This window comes from Schistocerca nitens, chromosome 11, assembly GCF_023898315.1.
Source record: "Schistocerca nitens isolate TAMUIC-IGC-003100 chromosome 11, iqSchNite1.1, whole genome shotgun sequence".
Taxonomy (NCBI): Eukaryota; Metazoa; Arthropoda; class Insecta; order Orthoptera; family Acrididae; genus Schistocerca; species Schistocerca nitens.
The window spans coordinates 5,552,528-5,574,629 of NC_064624.1; positions in this window are offsets into that span (position 1 = coordinate 5,552,528).

Genomic DNA, 22,102 nt, shown 5'->3' on the forward strand with positions numbered 1-22,102 from the left:
CCATCCTGTTCTTAAGTCTGCATTGTGACTCTTATATTTAATTCCGATGCTATTTCTGTGTTTCATCGTCAATGGGAAGGTCCAATGGATACAGTAAACCTGCAGAGGTGCATCGGAATGGAAAACTGGTGACACTGGAAACGCTCAAAACATTGACCGTAAGAAGACTCAGTTTTCTTGTACTTAAGTCGGCGTTGTGTGTCTTATATTTATGTCCGATGTAATTTCTGTGTTTCATCGACAATGGGAAGGTCCAATGGATACAGTAAACCTGCAGAGGTGCATCGGAATGTAAAACTGGTGACGCAGGATACGCTCAAAACATAGACAGTAGGAAGACTCATTCTTCCTGTACTTGAGTCGGCATTGTGTCTCTTATATTTAATTCCGATGCAATTTCTGTGTTTAATCGTCAGTGGGAAGATCCAAGGGATACAGTAAACCTGGAGAGGTGCATTGGAATGTAAAACTGGTAACACAGGAAACGTTCAAATCATAGACCGTAAGAAGACTCAGTTTTCTTGTACTTAAGTCGGCATTGTGTCTCCTATTTTTATTTCCGAAGCACTTTCTGTGTTTCATTGCCAATGGGAAGGTCCAAGGGACACAGTAAACCTGCTGAGGTGCATCGGAATGTAAAACTGGTGACCCAGGAATCGCTCAAAACATAGACAGTAGGAAGACTCAATGTTCCTGTACTGTAGTCGGTATTGTGTCTCTTATATTTAATTCCGATGCAATATCTGTGTTTCATCGTCAATGCGAAAATCCAAGGGATACAGTAAACCTGCAGAGGTGCATCGGAATGTAAAACTGGTGACACAGGAAACGCTCAAAACATAGACAGTAGGAAGACTCGTCCTTAATGTTCTTAAGTCGGGATTGTGTCTCTTATATTTAATTCCGATGCTATTTCTGTGTTACATCGTCAATGGGAAGGTCCAATGGATACAGTAACCCTGCAGAGGTGCATCAGAATGTAAAATTGGTGACGCAGGAAACGCTCAAAACATAGACAGTAGGCAGACTCAATCTTCCTGTACTGAAGTCAGCATTGTGTCTCTTATATTTAATTCCGATGCAATTTCTCTGTTTCATCGTCAATGGGAAGATCCTAGGGATACAGTAAACCTGCAGAGGTGCATCTGAATGTAAAACTGGTGACACAGGACACGCTCAAATCATAAACAGTAGGAAGACTCAGTCTACTTATGTCGGCATTGTGTCTCTTATATTTAATTCCGATGCAATTTCTGTGACTCCTCGTCACTGTGAAGGTCCAAGGGATACAGTAAACCTGCAGAGGTGGATCGGAATGTAAAACTGGTGACACAGGAAACGCTCAAAACGTAGACCGTAAGAAGAGTCAGGCTTCCTGTACTTAAAACGTCATTGTGTCTCTTATATTTAATTCCGATGCAATTTCTGTGTTTCATCGCCAATGGGAAAGTCCAAGGGACGCAGTAAACCTGCAGAGGTGCATCGGAATGTAAAACTGGTGACACAGGAAACGTTCAAACATAGACCGTAAGAAGACTCAGTTTTCTTGTACTTATGGCGGCATTGTGTCCCTTATATTTAATTCCCATGCAATTTCTGTGTTTCATCGTCAATGGGAAGATCCAAGGGATACAGTAAACCTGCAGAGGTGCATCTGAACGCAAAACTGGTGACACAGGAAACGCTCAAAACATAGACAGTAGGAAGACACAGTCTTCCTGTGCTTAAGTCAGCATTGTGTCTCATATATTTAATTCCGATGCATTTTCTGTGTTTCATCGTCAATGGGAACGGCCAATGGATACAGTAAAACTGCAGGGGTGCATCGGAATGTAAAACTGGTGACACATGAAACGATCAAAACATAGACAGTAGGAATACTCAGTCTTCCTGAACTTAAGTCGGCATTGTGCCTCATATATTTAAATCCGATGCAATTTCTGTGTCTTGTCGTCAATGGGAAAGTCCAAGGGATACAGGAAACCTGCAGAGGTGCATCGGAATGTAAAACTGGTGACAAAGGAAACGCTCAAATCATACACCGTAAGTTGACTCAGTTTTCTTGTACTTAAGTCGGCGTTGTGTCTCTTATATTTAATTCCGATGCAATTTCTGTGTTTCATCGTCAATGAGAAGGACCAATGGATACAGTAAACCTGCAGAGGTGCATCGGAATGTAAAACTGGTGACACAGGAAACGCACAAACCATAGACAATAGAAAGACACACTCTTCCTGTACTTAAGTCGACATTGTGTCTCTTATATTTAATTCCGATGCAATTTCTGTGTTTCATCGTCACTGTGAAGGTCCAATGGATACAGTAAACCTGCAGAGGTGCATGGGAATGTAAAACTGGTGACACAGGAAACGCTCAAAACATAGACAGTAGGAAGACTCGTCCTTAATGTTCTTAAGTCGGGATTGTGTCTCTTATATTTAATTCCGATGCTATTTCTGTGTTTCATCGTCAATGGGAAGGTCCAATGGAAACAGTAAACCTGCAGAGGTGCATCGGAATGTAAAATTGGTGACGCAGGAAACGCTCAAAACGTAGACAGTAGGAAGACTTAATCTTCCTGTACTTAAGTCGGCATGGTGTGTCTTATATTTAATTCCGATGCAATTTCTCTGTTTCATCGTCAATGGGAAGAACCTAGGGATACAGTAAACCTGCAGAGGTGCATCGGAATGTAAAACTGGTGACACAGGACACGCTCAAATCATAGACAGTAGGAAGACTCAGTCTACTTAAGTCGGCACTGTGACTCTTATATTTAATGCCGATGCAATTTCTGTGTTTCATCGTCAATGGGAAGGTCCAATGGATACAGTAAACCTGCAGAGGTGCATCGGAATGTAAATCTGGTGACACAAGGAACGCTCAGAACATAGACCGTAAGAAGACTCAGTTTTCTTGTACTTAAGTCGGCGTTGTGTCTCTTATATTTAATTCCGATGCAATTTCTGTTCTTCATCGTCAATGGGAAGGTCAAAGGGATACAGTGAACCTGCAGAGGTGCATCGGAATGTAAAACTGGTGACAAAGGAAACGCCCATATCATACACCGTAACATGACTCAGTTTTCTTGTACTTAAGTTGGCGTTGTGTCTCTTATATTTAATTCCGATGCAATTTCTGTGTTTCATCGTCAATGGGAAGGTCGAAGGGAAACAGTATACCTGCAGAGGTGCATCGGAATGTAAAACTGGTGACAAGGGAAACGCTCAAAACATAGACAGTAGAAAGACTCAGTCTTCCTGAAATTAGGTCGGCATTGTGTCTCTTATATTTAATTCCGATGCAATTTCTGTGATTCATCGTCACTGTGAAGGTCCAAGGGATAAGTTAACCTGCAGAGGTGCATCGGAATGTAAAACTGGTGACACATGAAATGCTCAAAACATATACAGTAGGAAGACTCTGCCTTCCTGTTCTTATGTCTGCATTGTGTCTCTTATATTTAATTCCGATGCTATGTCTGTGTTTCATCGTCAATGGGAAGGTCCATTGGATACAGTAAAACTGCAGAGGTGCATCGGAATGTAAAACTGGTGACACAGGAAACGATCAAAACATAGACAGTAGGAAGAATCAGTCTTCCTGTGTTTAAGACAGCATTGTGTCTCATATATTTAATTCCGATGCAATTTCTGTGTTTCATCGTCAATGGGAAGGGCCAACGAATACAGTAAAACTGCAGAGGTGCATCGGAATGTAAAACTGGTGACACATGAAACGATCAAGCATAGACAGTAGGAATACTCAGTCTTCCTCTACTTAAGTCGGCATTGTGTCTCTTATATTTAAATCCGATGCAATTTCTGTGTTTCATCGTCAATGGGAAGATCCAAGGGATACAGTAAACCTGCAGAGGTGCATCGGAATGTAAAACTGGTGACAAAGGAAACGCCCAAATCATACACCGTAAGATGACTCAGTTTTCTTGTACTTAAGTCGGCATTGTGTCTCTTATATTTAATTCCGATGCAATTTCTGTGTTTCATCGTCATTCTGAAGGTCCAATGGATACAGGTAACCTTCACAGGTGCATCGGAATGTAAAACTGGTGACACAGGTAACGCTCAAAACATAGACTGGATGAAGACTCAGTCTTCCTGTACTTAGGTCGGCATTATGTCTGTTATATTTAATTCCGATGCAATTTCTGTATTTCATCGTCACTGTGAAGGTCCAAGGGATACAGTAAACCTGCAGAGGTGCATCGGAATGTAAAACTGGTGACACAGGAAATGCTCAAAACATATACAGTAGGAAGACTCAGCCTTCCTGTCCTTATGTCGGCATTGTGTCTCTTATATTTAATTCCGATGCTATGTCTGTGTTTCATCGTCAATGGGAAGGTCCAATGGATACAGTAAAACTGCAGAGGTGCATCGGAATGTAAAACTGGTGACACAGGGAACGATCAAAAAATAGACAGTAGGAATACTCAGTCATCCTGTACTTAAGTCGGCATTGTGTCTCTTATATTTAAATCCGATGCAATTTCTGTGTTTCGTCGTCAATGGGAAGGTCCAAGGGATACAGTAATCCTGCAGAGGTGCGTCGGAATGTAAAACTGGTTACACAGGAAGCGGTTAAACCACAGACCCTAAGAAGACTCAGTTTTCTTGTACTGAAGTCGGCATTGTGTCTCTTATATTTAATTTGATGCAATTTCTGTGTTTCATCGTCACTGTGAAATTCCAAGGGATACAGTAAACCTGCTGAGGTGCATCAAAATGTAAAACTGATGACACAGGAAACGCTCAAAACATAGAAAGTAGGAAGACTCAGTCTTCCTGTACCTAAGTCGACATTGTTTCTCTGATATTTAATTCGGATGCAATGTCTGTGTTTCGTCGTCAATGGGAAGGTCCAAGGGATACAGTAAACCTGCAGAGGTGCATCAAAATGTAAAACTGATGACACAGGAAATGCTCAAAACGTTGACAGTATTAAGACTCAGCCTTCCTGTTCTTAAGTCGACATTCTGTCTCTTATATTTAATTCCGATGCTATTTCTGTGTTTCATCGTCACTGTGAAGGTCCAATGGATACAGTAAACCTGTAGAGGTGCATCCGAATGTAAAACTGGTGACACAGGAAACGCTCAAAACATAGACAGTAGGAAGACTCAGCCTTCCTGTCCTTAAGTCAGCATTGTGTCTCTTATATTTAATTCCGATGCAGTTTCTGTGTTTCAGCGTCAATGGGAAGGTCCAATGGATTGCGTAAAACTGCAGAGGTGCATCGGAATGTAAAACTGGTGACACAGGAAACGATCAAAACATAGACAGTAGGAAGACTTAGTCTTCCTGTGTTCAAGACAGCATTGTGTCTCATATATTAAATTCCGATGCAATTTCTGTGTTTCATCGTCAATGGGAAGGGCCAACGTATACAGTAAAACTGCAGAGGTGCATCGGAATGTAAAACTGGTGACACATGAAACGATCAAAACATAGACAGTAGAAATACTCAGTCTTCCTGAACTTAAGTCGGCTTTATGTCTCTTATATTTAAATCCGATGCAATTTCTGTGTCTTGTCGTCAATGGGAAGGTCCAAGGGATACAGTAAACCTGCAGAAGTGCATCAGAATGTAAAACTGGTGACAAAGGAAACGCTCAAATCATACACCGTAAGATGATTCAGTTTTCTTGTACTTAAGTCGACATTGTGTCTCTTATATTTAATTCCGATGCAATTTCTGTGTTTCATCGTCACTGTGAAGGTCCAATGGATACAGTAAACCTGCAGAGGTGCATCGGAATGTAAAACTGGTGACACAGGAAACGCACAAAACATAGACATTAGGAAGACTCAGCCTTCATGTTCTTAATTGGCATTGTGTCTCTTATATTTAATTCCGATTCAATTTCTGTGTTTCATCGTCAATGGGAAGGTCCAATGGATACAGTAAACCTGCAGAGGTGCATCGGAATGTAAAACTGGTGATGCAGGAATCGCTCAAAACGTAGACAGTAGGAAGACTCACTGTTCCTGTACTTAAGTCGGCATTGTGTCTCCTATATTTAATTCCGATGCAATTTCTGTGTTTCATCGTCAATGCGAAGATCCAAGGGATACAGTAAACATGTAGAGGTGCATTGGGCTGTAAAACTGGTGACACAGGAAACGCTCAAAACATAGACAGTAGGAAGACTCAGTCTTCCTGTACTTAAGACGTCATTGTGTCTCTTATATTTAATTCCGAAGCAATTTCTGTGTTTCATCGTCACTGTGAAGGTCCAATGGATACAGTAAACCTGCAGAGGTGCATCGGAATGTAAAACTGGTGACACAGGAAACGCTCAAAACATAGACAGTAGGAAGACTCAGCCTTCCTGTTCTTATGTCGGCATTGTGTCTCTTATATTTAATTTCGATGCTATTTCTGTGTTTCATCGTCAATCGGAAGGTCCAATGGATACAGATAACTGCAGAGGTGCATCGGAATGTAAAACTGGTGACACAGGAAACGCTCAAAGCATAGACAGTAGAAGACTCAGTCTTCCTGTACTTAAGTCGTCATTTTGTCCCTTATGTTTAATTCCGATGCAATTTCTGTGTTTCATCGTCAATGGGAAGGTCGAATGGATACAGTAAACCTGCAGAGGTGCATCGGAATGTAAAACTGATGACACAGGAAACGCTCAAAATATAGACAGTAGGAAGACTCAGTCTTCGTGTACGTAAGTCGGCATTGTGTCTCTTATATTTAATTCCGATGCAATTTCTGTGTTTCATCGTCACTGTGAAGGTCCAAGGGATACAGTAAACATGTAGAGGTGCATTGGGCTGTAAAACTGGTGACACAGGAAACGCTCAAAACATAGACAGTAGGAAGACTCAGTCTTCCTGTACTTAAGACGTCATTGTGTCTCTTATATTTAATTCCGAAGCAATTTCTGTGTTTCTTCGCCAATGGGAAGGTCCAAGGGACACAGTAAACCTGCAGAGGTGCATCGGAATTTAAAACTGGTGACACTGGAAACGCTCAAAACATAGACCGTAAGAAGACTCAGTTTTCTTGTACTTAAGTCGGCGTTATGTCTCTTATATTTTATTCCGATGTAATTTCTGTGTTTCATCGTCAATGGGAAGGTCCAATGGATACAGTAAACCTGCAGAGGTGCATCGGAATGTAAAATTGGTGACGCAGGAAACGTTCAAAACATAGACAGTAGGAAGACTCAATCTTCCTGTACTTAAGTCGGCATTGTGTCTCTTATATTTAATTCCGATGCAATTTCTCTGTTTCATCGTCAATCGGAAGGTCGAATGGATTAAACCTGCAGAGGTGCATCGGAATGTAAAACTGATGACACAGGAACCTCTCAAAACATAGACAGTAGGAAGGATCAGTCTTCCTGTGCTTATGTCGGCAGCATAGTGTCCCTTATATTTAATTCCGATGCAATTTCTGTGTTTCATCGTCAATGGGAAGGTCGAAGGGAAACAGTATACCTGCAGAGGTGCATCGGAATGTAAAACTGGTGACAACGGAAACGCTCAAAGCATAGACAGTAGGAAGACTCAGTCGTTCTGTACTTAAGTCGGCATTGTGTCTCTTATATTTAATTCCGATGCAATTTCTGTGTTTCATCGTCAATAGGAAGGTCCAAGGGGTACAGTACCCTACAGAGGTGCATCGGTATGTAAAACTGGTGACACAGGAAGCGCTCATATCATAGACCCTAAGAAGACTCAGTTTTTTTGTACTTAAGTCGGCATTGTGTCTTTTAGATTTAATTCCAATGCAATTTCTGTGTTTCATCGTCCCTGTGAAGGTCCAAGGGATACAGTAAACCTGCAGAGGTGCATCGGAATGTAAAATTGGTGACACAGGAAACGCTCAAAACATAGACAGTAGAAAGAGTCAGTCTTCCTGTACTTAAGTCATCATTGTGTCTCTTATATTTAATTCCGATGCAATTTCTGTGTTTCATCGTCAATGGGAAGGTCCAATGGTTACAGTAAATCTGCAGAGGTGCATCGGAATGTAAATCTCGTGACACAGAGAACGCTCAAAACATAGACCGTAAGAAGACTCAGTTTTCTTGTACTTAAGTCGGCGTTGTGTCTCTTATATTTAATTCCAATGCAATTTCTGTGTTTCATCATCACTGTAAAGGTCCAAGGGATACAGTAAACCTACTGAGGTGCATTGGAATGTAAAACTGGTGACACTGGAAACGTTCAAAACATAGACAGTAGGAATATTCAGTCTTCCTGAACTTAAGTCGGCATTGTGTCTGTTATATTTAAATCCGATGCAATTTCTGTGTCTCGTCGTCAGTGGGAAGTTCCTAGGGATACAGTAAACCTGCAGAGGTGTATCGGAATGTAAAACTGGTGACACAGGAAGCGCTCATAACATAGACCCTAACAAGACTCTGTTTTCTTGTACTTAAGTCGGCATTGTGTCTCTTATATTTAATTCCGAAGCAATTTCTGTGTTTCATCGCCAATGGGAAGGTCCAAGGGACACAGTAAACCTGCAGAGGTGCAGCGGAATTTAAAACTGGTGACACTGGAAACGCTCAAAACATAGACCGTAAGAAGACTCAGTTTCCTTGTACTTAAGTCAACGTTGTGTCTCTTATATTTAATTTCGATGTAATTTCTGTGTTTCATCGTCAATAGGAATTACCAATGGATACAGTAAACCTGCAGAGGTGCATCGGAATGTAAAACTGGTGACCCAGGAATCGCTCAAATCATAGACAGTAGGAAGACTCAATGTTCCTGTACTTAAGTCGGCATTGTGTCCCTTATATTTAATTCCGATGCAATTTCTGTGTTTCATCGTCAATGCGAAGATCCAAAGGATACAGTAAACCTGCAGAGGTGCATCGGAATGTAAAACTGGTGGCACAGGAAACGCTCAAAACATAGACAGTAGGAAGACTCGTCCTTAATGTTCTTAAGTCGGCATTGTGTCTCTTATATTTAATTCCGATGCTATTTCTGTGTTTCATCGTCAATGGGAAGGTCCAATGGATACAGTAAACCTGCAGAGGTGCATCGGAATATAAAATTGGTGACGCAGGAAACGCTCAAAACATAGACAGTAGGAAGACTCAATCTTCCTGTACTTAAGTCGGCATTGTGTCTCTAATATTTAATTCCGATGCAATTTCTCTGTTTCATCGTCAATGGGAAGATCCTAGGGATACAGTAAACCTGCAGAGGTGCATCGGAATGTAAAACTGGTGACACATGTCACGCTCAAATCATAGACAGTAGGAAGACTCAGTCTACTTAAGTCGGCATTGTGTCTCTTATATTTAATTCCGATGCAATTTCTGTGTTTCATCGTCAATGGGAAGGTCCAAGGGATACAGTAAACCTGCAAAGGGGCATCGGAATGTAAAACTAGTGACAAGGGAAACGCTCAAAATATAGACAGTAGAAAGACTCAGTCTTCCTGTAATTACGTCGGCATTGTGTCTCTTATATTTAATTCCGATGCAATTTCTGTGATTCATCGTCACTGTGAAGGTCCAAGGGATACAGTAAACCTGCAGAGGTGCATCGGAATGTAAAACTGGTGACACAGGAAACGCTCAAAACATAGACCGTAAGACGATTCAGTCTTCCTGTACTTAAAACGTCATTGTGTCTCTTATATTTAATTCCGATGCAATTTCTGTGTTTCATCGCCAACGGGAAAGTCCAAGGGACACACTAAACCTGCAGAGGTGCATCGGAATGTAAAACTGGTGACACAGGAAACGCTCAAATCATAGACCGTAAGAAGACTCAGTTTTCTTGTACTTAAGTCGGCATTCTGTCTCTTATATTTAATTTCGATGCAATTTCTGTGTTCCATCGTCACTGTGAAGGTCCAAGGGATACAGTAAACCTCCAGAGGTGCATCAAGATGAAAACTGATGACACAGGAAATGGTCAAAACGTAGACAGTAGGAAGACTCAGTCTTCCTGTACCTAAGTCGGCACTGTGTCACTTATATTTAATTCCGATGCAATTTCTGTTTTTCATCGTCAATGGGAAGGTCCAAGGGATACATTGAACCTGCAGAGGTGCATCGGAATGTAAAACTGGTGACAAAGGAAACGCCCAAATCATACACCGTAAGATGACTCAGTTTTCTTGTACTTAAGTCGGCGTTGTGTCTCTTATATTTAATTGCGATGCAATTTCTGTGTTTCATCGTCAATGGGAAAGTCGAAGTGAAACAGTACACCTGCAGAGGTGCATCGGAATGTAAAACTTGTGACAAGGGAAACGCTCAAAATATAGACAGTAGAAAGACTCAGTCTTCCTGTAATTACGTCGGCATTGTGTCTCTTATATTTAATTCCGATGCAATTTCTGTGATTCATCGGCACTGTGAAGGTCCAAGGGATACAGTAAACCTGCAGAGGTGCATCGGAATGTAAAACTGGTGACACAGGAAACGCTCAAAACATAGACCGTAAGACGATTCAGTCTTCCTGTACTTAAAACGTCATTGTGTCTCTTATATTTAATTCCGATGCAATTTCTGTGTTTCATCGCCAACGGGAAAGTCCAAGGGACACACTAAACCTGCAGAGGTGCATCGGAATGTAAAACTGGTGACACAGGAAACGCTCAAAGCATAGACCGTAGGAAGACTCAGTTTTCTTTTACTTAAGTCGGCATTGTGTCTCTTATATTTAATTCCGATGCAATTTCTGTGTTTCATCGTCATTCTGAAGGTCCAATGGATACAGTTAACCTGCAGAGGTGCATCGGAATGTAAAACTGGTGACACAGGTAACGCTCAAAACATAGACTAGAAGAAGTCTCAGTCTTCCTGTACTTAGATCGGCATTGTGTCTCTTATATTTAATTCCGATGCAATTTCTGTGTTTCATCGTCACTGTGAAGGTCCAAGGGATACAGTAAACCTGCAGAGGTGCATCGGAATGTAAAACTGGTGACACAGGAAATGCTCAAAACAAATAGAGTAGGAAGACTCAGCCTTCCTGTTCTTATGTCGGCATTGTGTCTCTTATATTTAATTCCGATGCTATGTCTGTGTCTCATCGTCAATGGGAAGGTCCAATGGATACAGTAAAACTGCAGAGGTGCATCGGAATGTAAAACTGGTGACACAGGAAACGATAAAATCATAGACAGTAGGAATACTCAGTCTTCCTGTACTGAAGTCGGCATTGTGTCTCTTATATTTAATTTGATGCAACTTCTGTGTTTCATCGTCACTGTGAAGGTCCAAGGGATACAGTAAACCTGCAGAGGTGCATCAAAATGTAAAACTGATGCCACAGGAAACGCTCAAAACATAGACAGTAGGAAGACTCAGTCTTCCTGTACCTAAGTCGGCATTGTTTCTCTGATATTTAATTCCGATGCAATTTCTGTGTTTCGTCGTCAATGGGAAGATCCAAGGCATACAGTAAACCTGCAGGGGTGCATCAAAATGTAAAACTGATAACACAGGAAATGCTCAAAACGTAGACAGTAGGAAGACTCAGCCTTCCTGTTCTTAAGTCGGCATTGTGTCTCTTATATTTAATTCCGATGCAATTTCTGTGTTCCATCGTCACTGTGAAGGTCCAAGGGATACAGTAAACCTCCAGAGGTGCATCAAGATGTAAAACTGATGACACAGGAAATGGTCAAAACGTAGACAGTAGGAAGACTCAGTCTTCCTGTACCTAAGTCGGCATTGTGTCTCTTATACTTAATTCCGATGCAATTTCTGCTTTTCATCGTCAATGGGAAGGTCCAAGGGATACATTGAACCTGCAGAGGTGCATCGGAATATAAAACTGGTGACAAAGGAAACGCCCAAATCATACACCGTAAGATGACTCAGTTTTCTTGTACTTAAGTCGGCGTTTTGTCTCTTATATTTAATTCCGATGCAATTTCTGTGTTTCATCGTCAATGGGAAAGTCGAAGGGAAACAGTATACCTGCAGAGGTGCATCAGAATGTAAAACTTGTGACAAGGGAAACGCTCAAAACATAGTCAGTAGAAAGACTCAGTCTTCCTGTAATTATGTCGGCATTGTGTCTCTTATATTTAATTCCGATGCAATTTCTGTGATTCATCGTCACTGTGAAGGTCCAAGGGATACAGTAAACCTGCAGAGGTGCATCGGAATGTAAAACTTGTGACACAGGAAACGCTCAAAACATAGACCGTAAGAAGATTCAGTCTTCCTGTACTTAAAACGTCATTGTGTCTCTTATATTTAATTCCGATGCAATTTCTGTGTTTCATCGCCAATGGGAAAGTCCAAGGGACACAGTAAACCTGCAGAGGTGCATCGGAATGTAAAACTGGTGACACACGAAACGCTCAAAGCATAGACCGTGGGAAGACTCAGTTTTCTTTTACTTAAGTCGGCATTGTGTCTCTTATATTTAATTCCGATGCAATTTCTGTGTTTCATCGTCATTCTGAAGGTCCAATGGATACAGTTAACCTGCAGAGGTGCATCGGAATGTAAAACTGGTGACACAGGTAACGCTCAAAACATAGACTGGAAGAAGACTCAGTCTTCCTGTACTTAGGTCGGCATTGTGTCTCTTATATTTAATTCCAATGCAATTTCTGTGTTTCATCGTCACTGTGAAGGTCCAAGGGATACAGTAGACCTCCAGAGGTGCATCAAGATGTAAAACTGATGACACAGGAAATGGTCAAAACGTAGACAGTAGGAAGACTCAGTCTTCCTGTACCTAAGTCGGCATTGTGTCTCTTATATTTAATTCCGATGCAATTTCTGTTTTTCATCGTCAATGGGAAGGTCCAAGGGATACACTGAACCTCCAGAGGTGCATCGGAATGTAAAACCGGTGACAAAGGAAACGCCCAAATCATACACCGTAAGATGACTCAGTTTTCTTGTACTTAAGTCGGCGTTGTGTCTCTTATATTTAATTCCGATGCAATTTCTGTGTTTCATCGTCAATGGGAAAGTCGAAGGGAAACAGTATACCTGCAGAGGTGCATCGGAATGTAAAACTTGTGACAAGGGAAACGCTCAAAACATAGACAGTAGAAAGACTCAGTCTCCCTGTAATTATGTCGGCATTGTGTCTCTTATATTTAAATCCGATGCAATTTCTGTGTTTCGTCGTCAATGGGAAGGTCCAAGGGATACAGTAATCCTGCATAGGTGCATCGGATTGTAAAACTGGTGACACAGGAAGCGGTTAAATCATAGACCCTAAGAAGACTCAGTTTTCTTGTACTCAAGTCGGCATTGTGTCTCTTATATTTAATTTGATGCAACTTCTGTGTTTCATCGTCACTGTGAAGGTCCAAGGGATACAGTAAACCTGCAGATGTGCATCAAAATGTAAAACTGATAACACAGGAAATGCTCAAATCGTAGACAGTAGGAAGACTCAGCCTTCCTGTTCTTATGTCGGCATTGTGTCTCTTATATTTAATTCCGATGCTATTTCTGTGTTTCATCATCAATGGGAAGGTCCAAGGGATACAGTAATCCTGCATAGGTGCATCGGAATGTAAAACTGGTGACCCAGGAAGCGGTTAAGTCATAGACCCTAAGAAGTCTCAGTTTACTTGTACTGAAGTCGGCATTGTGTCTCTTATATTTAATTCCGATGCAGTTTCTGTGTTTCATCATCACTGTGAAGGTCCAAGGGATACAGTAAACCTGCAGAGGTGCATTGGAATGTAAAACTGGTAACACAGGAAACGTTCAAATCATAGACCGTAAGAAGACTCAGTTTTCATGTACTTAGTCGGCGTTGTGTCTCTTATATTTAATTCCGATGCAATTTCTGTGATTCATCGTCACTCTGAAGGTCCAAGGGATACAGTAAACCTGCGGAGGTGCATCGGAATGTAAAACTGGTGACACAGGAAACGCTCAAACATAGACCGTAAGAAGACTCAGTTTTCTTGTACTTATGGCGGCATTGTGTCTCTTATATTTAATTCCCATGCAATATCTGTGTTTCATCGTCAATGGGAAGATCCAAGGGATACAGTAAACCTGCAGAGGTCCTTCTGAATACAAAACTGGTGACACAGGAAACGCTCAAAACATAGACAGTGGGAAGACTCAGTCTTCCTGAGTTTAAGTCACCATTGTGTCTCATATATTTAATTCCGATGCAATTTCTGTGTTTCATCGTCAATGGGAAGGGCCAACGAATACAGTAAAACTGCAGAGATGCATCGGAATGTAAAACTGGTGACACATGAAACGATCAAAACATAGACAGTAGGAATACTCAGTCTTCCTGAACTTAAGTCGGCATTGTGCCTCTTATATTTAAATCCGATGCAATTTCTGTGGCTTGTCGTCAATGGGAAGGTCCGAGGGATACAGTAAACCTGCAGAGGTGCATCGGTATGTAAAACTGGTGACACAGAAACGCACAAAACATAGACAATAGGAAGACACACTCTTCCTGTACTTAAGTCGACATTGTGTCTCTTATATTTAATTCCGATGCAATTTCTGTGTTTCATCGTCAATGGGGAGGTGCAATGGATACAGTAAACCCGCAGAGGTGCATCGGAATGTAAAACTGGTGATGCAGGAATCGCTCAAAACGAAGACAGTAGGAAGACTCACTGTTCCTGTACTTAAGTCGGCATTGTGTCTCCTATATTGTATTCCGATGCAATTTCTGTGTTTCATCGTCAATGCGAAGATCCTAGGGATACAGTAAAACTGCAGAGGTGCATCGGAATGTAAAAGTGGTGACACAGGAAACGCTCAAAACATAGACAGTAGGAAGAATCAGCCTTCCTGTTCTTATGCCGGCATTGTGTCTTTTATATTTAATTCCGATGCTATGTCTGTGTTTCATCGTCAATGGGAAGGGCCAACGAATACAGTAAAACTGCAGAGGTGCACCGGAATGTAAAACTGGTGACACATGAAACGATCAAAACATAGACAGTAGGAATACTTAGTCCTCCTGAACTTAAGTCGGCATTGTGTCTCTTATATTTAAATCCGATGCAGTTTCTGTGTCTTGTCGTCAATGGGAAGGTCCAAGGGATACAGTAAACCTGCAGAGGTGCATCGGAATATAAAACTGGTGACAAAGGAAACGCTCAAATCATACACCGTAATATGATTCAGTTTTCTTGTACTTTAGTCGGCGTTGTGTCTCTTATATTTAATTCCGATGCAATTTCTGTGTTTCATCGTCAATGGGAAGGTCCAATGGATACAGTAAACTTGCAGAGGTTCATCGGAATGTAAAACTGGTGACACAGGAAACGCACAAAACATAGACAATAGAAAGACACACTCTTCCTGTACTTAAGTCGACATTGTGTCTCTTATATTTAATTCCGATGCAATTTCTGTGTTTCATCGTCACTGTGAAGGTTCAATGGATACAGTAAACCTGCAGAGGTGCATCGGATTGTAAAACTGGTGACACAGGAAACGCTCAAAACATAGACAGTAGGAAGACTCAGCCTTTCTGTTCTTAAGTCGGCATTGTGTCTCTTTTATTTAATTCCGATGCTATTTCTGTGTTTCATCGTCAATGGGAAGGTCCAATGGATACAGTAAACCCGCAGAAGTGCATCGGAATGTAAAACTGGTGATGCAGGAATCGCTCAAAACGAAGACAGTAGGAAGACTCACTGTTCCTGTACTTAAGTCGGCATTGTGTCACCTATATTTAATTCCGATGCAATTTCTGTGTTTCATCGTCAATGCGAAGATCCAAGGGACACAGTAAAACTCCAGAGGTGCATCGGAGTGTAAAACTGATGACACAGGAAACGCTCAAAACATAGGCAGTAGGAAGACGCAGCCTTCCTGTTCTTAAGTCGGCATTGTGTCTCTTATATTTAATTACGATGCTATTTCTGTGTTTCATCATCACTGTGAAGGTCCAATGGATACAGTAAACCTCCAGAGGTGCATCAAAATGTAAAACTGGTGAGACAGGAAACGCTCAAAACATAGACAGTAGGAAGACTCAGTCTTCCTGTCCTTAAGTCAGAATTGTGTCTCTTCTATTTAATTCCGATGCCGTTTCTGTGTCTCAGCGTCAATGGGAAGGTCCAATGGATTGAGTAAAACTGCAGAGGTGCATCGGAATGTAAAACTGGTGACACAGGAAACGATCAAAACATGGACATTAGGAATATTCAGTCTTCCTGAACTTAAGTCGACATTGTGTCTGTTATATTTAAATCCGATGCAATTTCTGTGTCTCGTCGTCGGTGGGAAGGTCCAAGGGATACAGTAAGCCTGCAGAGGTGCATCGGAATGTAAAACTGGTAACACAGGAAACGCTCAAATCATAGACCGTAAGAAGACTCAGTTTTCTTGTACTTAAGTCGGCGTTGTGTCTCTTATATTTAATTCCGATGCCATTTCTGTGATTCATCGTCACTCTGAAGGTCCAAGGGATACAGTAAACCTGCGGAGGTGCATAGGAATGTAAAACTGGTGACACAGGAAACGCTCAAAACATAGACAGTAGGAAGACTCAGCCTTTCTGTTCTTAAGTCGGCATTGTGTCTCTTATATTTAATTCCGATGCAATTTCTGTGTTTCATCGTCACTGTGAAGGTTCAATGGATACAGTAAACCTGCAGAGGTGCATCGGATTGTAAAACAGGTGACACAGGAAACGCTCAAAACATAGACAGTAGGAAGACTCAGTCTTCCTGAGTTTAAGTCGGCATTGTGTCTCATATATGTAATTCTGATGCAATTTCTGTGTTTCATCGTCAAAGGGAAGGGCCAACGAATACAGTAAAACTGCAGAGGTGCACCGGAATGTAAAACTGGTGACACATGAAACGATCAAAACATAGACAGTAGGAATACTTAGTCCTCCTGAACTTAAGTCGGCATTGTGTCTCTTATATTTAAATCCGATGCAATTTCTGTGTCTTGTCGTCAATGGGAAGGTCCAAGGGATACAGTAAACTTGCAGAGGTGCATCGGAATGTAAAACTGGTGACAAAGGAAACGCTCAAACCATACACCGTGAGTTGATTTAGTTTTCTTGTACTTAAGTCGGCGTTGAGTCTCTTATATTTAATTAGGATGCTATTTCTGTGTTTCATCATCACTGTGAAGGTCCAATGGATACAGTAAACCTTCAGAGGTGCATCAAAATGTAAAACTGGTGAGACAGGAAACGCTCAAAACATAGACAGTAGGAAGACTCAGTCTTCCTGTCCTTAAGTCAGAATTGTGTCTCTTCTATTTAATTCCGATGCCGTTTCTGTGTCTCAGCGTCAATGGGAAGGTCCCATGGATTGAGTAAAACTGCAGAGGTGCATCGGAATGTAAAACTGGTGACACAGGAAACGATCAAAACATGGACATTAGGAATATTCAGTCTTCCTGAACTTAAGTCGACATTGTGTCTGTTATATTTAAATCCGATGCACTTTCTGTGTCTCGTCGTCGGTGGGAAGGTCCAAGGGATACAGTAAGCCTGCAGAGGTGCATCGGAATGTAAAACTGGTGACACAGGAACCGCTCAAAACATAGACCCTAGGAAGACTCAGTTTTCTTGTACTGAAGTCGCCATTGTGTCTCTTATATTTAATTTCAATGCAATTTCTGTGTTTCATCATCACTGTGAAGGTCCAAGGGATACAGTAAACCTGCAGAGGTGCATTGGAATGTAAAACTGGTAACACAGGAAACGTTCAAATCATAGACCGTAAGAAGACTCAGTTTTCTTGTACTTAAGTCGGCGTTGTGTCTCTTATATTTAATTCCGATGCCATTTCTGTGATTCATCGTCACTCGGAAGGTCCAAGGGATACAGTAAACCTGCGGAGGTGCATAGGAATGTAAAACTGGTGACACAGGAAACGCTCAAAACATAGACAGTAGGAAGACTCAGCCTTTCTGTTCTTAAGTCGGCATTGTGTCTCTTATATTTAATTCCGATGCAATTTCTGTGTTTCATCGTCACTGTGAAGGTTCAATGGATACAGTAAACCTGCAGAGGTGCATCGGATTGTAAAACTGGTGACACAGGAAACGCTCAAAACATAGACAGTAGGAAGACTCAGTCTTCCTGAGTTTAAGTCGGCATTGTGTCTCCTATATTGAATTCCGATGCAATTTCTGTGTTTCATCGTCAATGCGAAGATCCTAGGGATACAGTAAAACTGCAGAGGTGCATCGGAATGTAAAAGTGGTGACACAGGAAACGCTCAAAACATAGACAGTAGGAAGAATCAGCCTTCCTGTTCTTATGCCGGCATTGTGTCTTTTATATTTAATTCCGATGCTATGTCTGTGTTTCATCGTCAATGGGAAGGGCCAACGAATACAGTAAAACTGCAGAGGTGCACCGGAATGTAAAACTGGTGACACATGAAACGATCAAAACATAGACAGTAGGAATACTTAGTCCTCCTGAACTTAAGTCGGCATTGTGTCTCTTATATTTAAATCCGATGCAGTTTCTGTGTCTTGTCGTCAATGGGAAGGTCCAAGGGATACAGTAAACCTGCAGAGGTGCATCGGAATATAAAACTGGTGACAGAGGAAACGCTCAAATCATACACCGTAATATGATTCAGTTTTCTTGTACTTTAGTCGGCGTTGTGTCTCTTATATTTAATTCCGATGCAATTTCTGTGTTTCATCGTCAATGGGAAGGTCCAATGGATACAGTAAACCTGCAGAGGTTCATCGGAATGTAAAACTGGTGACACAGGAAACGCACAAAACATAGACAATAGAAAGACACACTCTTCCTGTACTTAAGTCGACATTGTGTCTCTTATATTTAATTCCGATGCAATTTCTGTGTTTCATCGTCACTGTGAAGGTTCAATGGATACAGTAAACCTGCAGAGGTGCATCGGATTGTTAAACTGGTGACACAGGAAACGCTCAAAACATAGACAGTAGGAAGACTCAGCCTTTCTGTTCTTAAGTCGGCATTGTGTCTCTTTTATTTAATTCCGATGCTATTTCTGTGTTTCATCGTCAATGGGAAGGTCCAATGGATACAGTAAACCCGCAGAAGTGCATCGGAATGTAAAACTGGTGATGCAGGACTCGCTCAAAACGAAGACAGTAGGAAGACTCACTGTTCCTGTACTTAAGTCGGCATTGTGTCACCTATATTTAATTCCGATGCAATTTCTGTGTTTCATCGTCAATGCGAAGATCCAAGGGACACAGTAAAACTGCAGAGGTGCATCGGAGTGTAAAACTGATGACACAGGAAACGCTCAAAACATAGGCAGTAGGAAGACGCAGCCTTCCTGTTCTTAAGTCGGCATTGTGTCTCTTATATTTAATTACGATGCTATTTCTGTGTTTCATCATCACTGTGAAGGTCCAATGGATACAGTAAACCTCCAGAGGTGCATCAAAATGTAAAACTGGTGAGACAGGAAACGCTCAAAACATAGACAGTAGGAAGACTCAGTCTTCCTGTCCTTAAGTCAGAATTGTGTCTCTTCTATTTAATTCCGATGCCGTTTCTGTGTCTCAGCGTCAATGGGAAGGTCCAATGGATTGAGTAAAACTGCAGAGGTGCATCGGAAAGTAAAAGTGGTGACACAGGAAACGATCAAAACATGGACATTAGGAATATTCAGTCTTCCTGAACTTAAGTCGACATTGTGTCTGTTATATTTAAATCCGATGCAATTTCTGTGTCTCGTGGTCGGTGGGAAGGTCCAAGGGATACAGTAAGCCTGCAGAGGTGCATCGGAATGTAAAACTGGTGACACAGGAACCGCTCAAAACATAGACCCTAGGAAGACTCAGTTTTCTTGTACTGAAGTCGCCATTGTGTCTCTTATATTTAATTCCAATGCAATTTCTGTGTTTCATCATCACTGTGAAGGTCCAAGGGATACAGTAAACCTGCAGAGGTGCATTGGAATGTAAAACTGGTAACACAGGAAACGTTCAAATCATAGACCGTAAGAAGACTCAGTTTTCATGTACTTAAGTCGGCGTTGTGTCTCTTATATTTAATTCCGATGCCATTTCTGAGATTCATCGTCACTCTGAAGGTCCAAGGGATACAGTAAACCTGCGGAGGTGCATAGGAATGTAAAACTGGTGACACAGGAAACGCTCAAAATATAGACAGTAGGAAGACTCAGCCTTTCTGTTCTTAAGTCGGCATTGTGTGTCTTATATTTAATTCCGATGCAATTTCTGTGTTTCATCGTCACTGTGAAGGTTCAATGGATACAGTAAACCTGCAGAGGTGCATCGGATTGTAAAACTGGTGACACAGGAAACGCTCAAAACATAGACAGTAGGAAGACTCAGCCTTTCTATTCTTAAGTCGGCATTGTGTCTCTTTTATTTAATTCCGATGCTATTTCTGTGTTTCATCGTCAATGGGAAGGTCCAATGGATACAGTAAACCCGCAGAGGTGCATCGGAATGTAAAACTGGTGATGCAGGTATCGCTCAAAACGAAGACAGTAGGAAGACTCACTGTTCCTGTACTTAAGTCGGCATTGTGTCACCTATATTTAATTCCGATGCAAAATCTGTGTTTCATCGTCAATGCGAAGATCCAAGGGACACAGTAAAACTGCAGAGGTACATCGGAATGTAAAACTGGGGACACAGGAAACGCCCAAAACATAGGCAGTAGGAAGACTCAGTCTTCCTGTTCTTAAGTCGGCATTGTGTCTCTTATATTTAATTTCGATGCTATTTCTGTATTTCATCGTCAATCGGAAGGTCCAATGGATACAAAAAACTGCAGAGGTGCATCGGAATGTAAAACTGGTGACACAGGAAGCGGTCAAAACATAGACCCTAAGAAGACTCAGTTTTCTTGTACTGAAGTCGGCATTGTATCTCTCATATTTAATTTGATGCAATTTCTCTGTTTCATCGTCAATGGGAAGGTCCAATAGATACAGTAAACCTGCAGAGGTGCATCGGAATGTAAAACTGGTGACGCAGGAATCGCTGAAAACATAGACAGTAGGAAGACTCAGTCTTTCTGTACTTAAGTCGGCATTGTGTCTCTTATATTTAATCCCGATGCAATTTCTGTGTTTCATCGTCAATGCGAAGATCCAAGGGATACAGTAAACCTACAGAGGTGCATCGGAATGTAAAACTGGTGACTCAAGGAAACGCTCAAAGCATAGACAGTAGGAAGACTCAGTCTTTCTGTACTTAAGTCGGCATGGTGTCTCTTATATTTAATTCCGATGCAATTTCTGTGTTTCATCGTTCCTTTGAAGGTCCAAGGGATACAGTAAACCAGCAGAGGTGCATCGGAATGTAAAATTGGTGACACAGGAAACGCTCAAAACATAGACAGTAGGAAGACTCAGTCTGCCTGTGCTTATGTCGGCAGCATTGTGTCTCTTATCTTTAATTCCGATGCAATTACTGTGTTTCATCGCCAATGGGAAGGTCCAAGTGATACAGTAAACTTGCAGAGGTGCATCGGAATGTAAAACTGGTGACACAGGAAACGCTCAAAACATAGACAATAAAAAGACACACTCTTCCTGTACTTAAGTCGACATTGTGTCTCGTCTGTTTAATTCCGATGCAATTTCTGTGTTTCATCTTCAATGGGAAATTCGAAGGGAAACAGTATACCTGCAGAGGTGCATCGGAATGTAAAACTGGTGACACAGGAGACGCTCAAAGCATAGACAGTAGGAAGACTCAGTCTTCCTGTACATAAGTCGGCATTGTGTCTCTTATATTTAATTCCGATGCAATTTCTGTGCTTCATCGTCACTGTGAAGGTCCAAGGGATACAGTAAACATGCAGAGGTGCATCGGAATGTAAAACTGGTGACACAGGAAACGCTCAAAACATAGACAGTAGGAAGACTCAGTCTTCCTGTACTTAAGAGGACATTGTGTCTCTTATATTTAATTCCGATGCAATTTCTGTGTTTCATCGCCAATGGGAAGGTCCAAGGGACACAGTAAACTTGCAGTGGTGCATCGGAATTTAAAACTGGTGACACTGGAAACGCTCAAAACATAGACCGTAAGAAGACTCAGTTTTCTTGTACTTAAGTCGGCGTTGTGTCTCTTATATTTAATTCCGATGTAATTTCTGTGTTTCATCATCAATGGGAAGGTCCAATGCATACAGTAAAACTGTAGAGGTGCATCGGA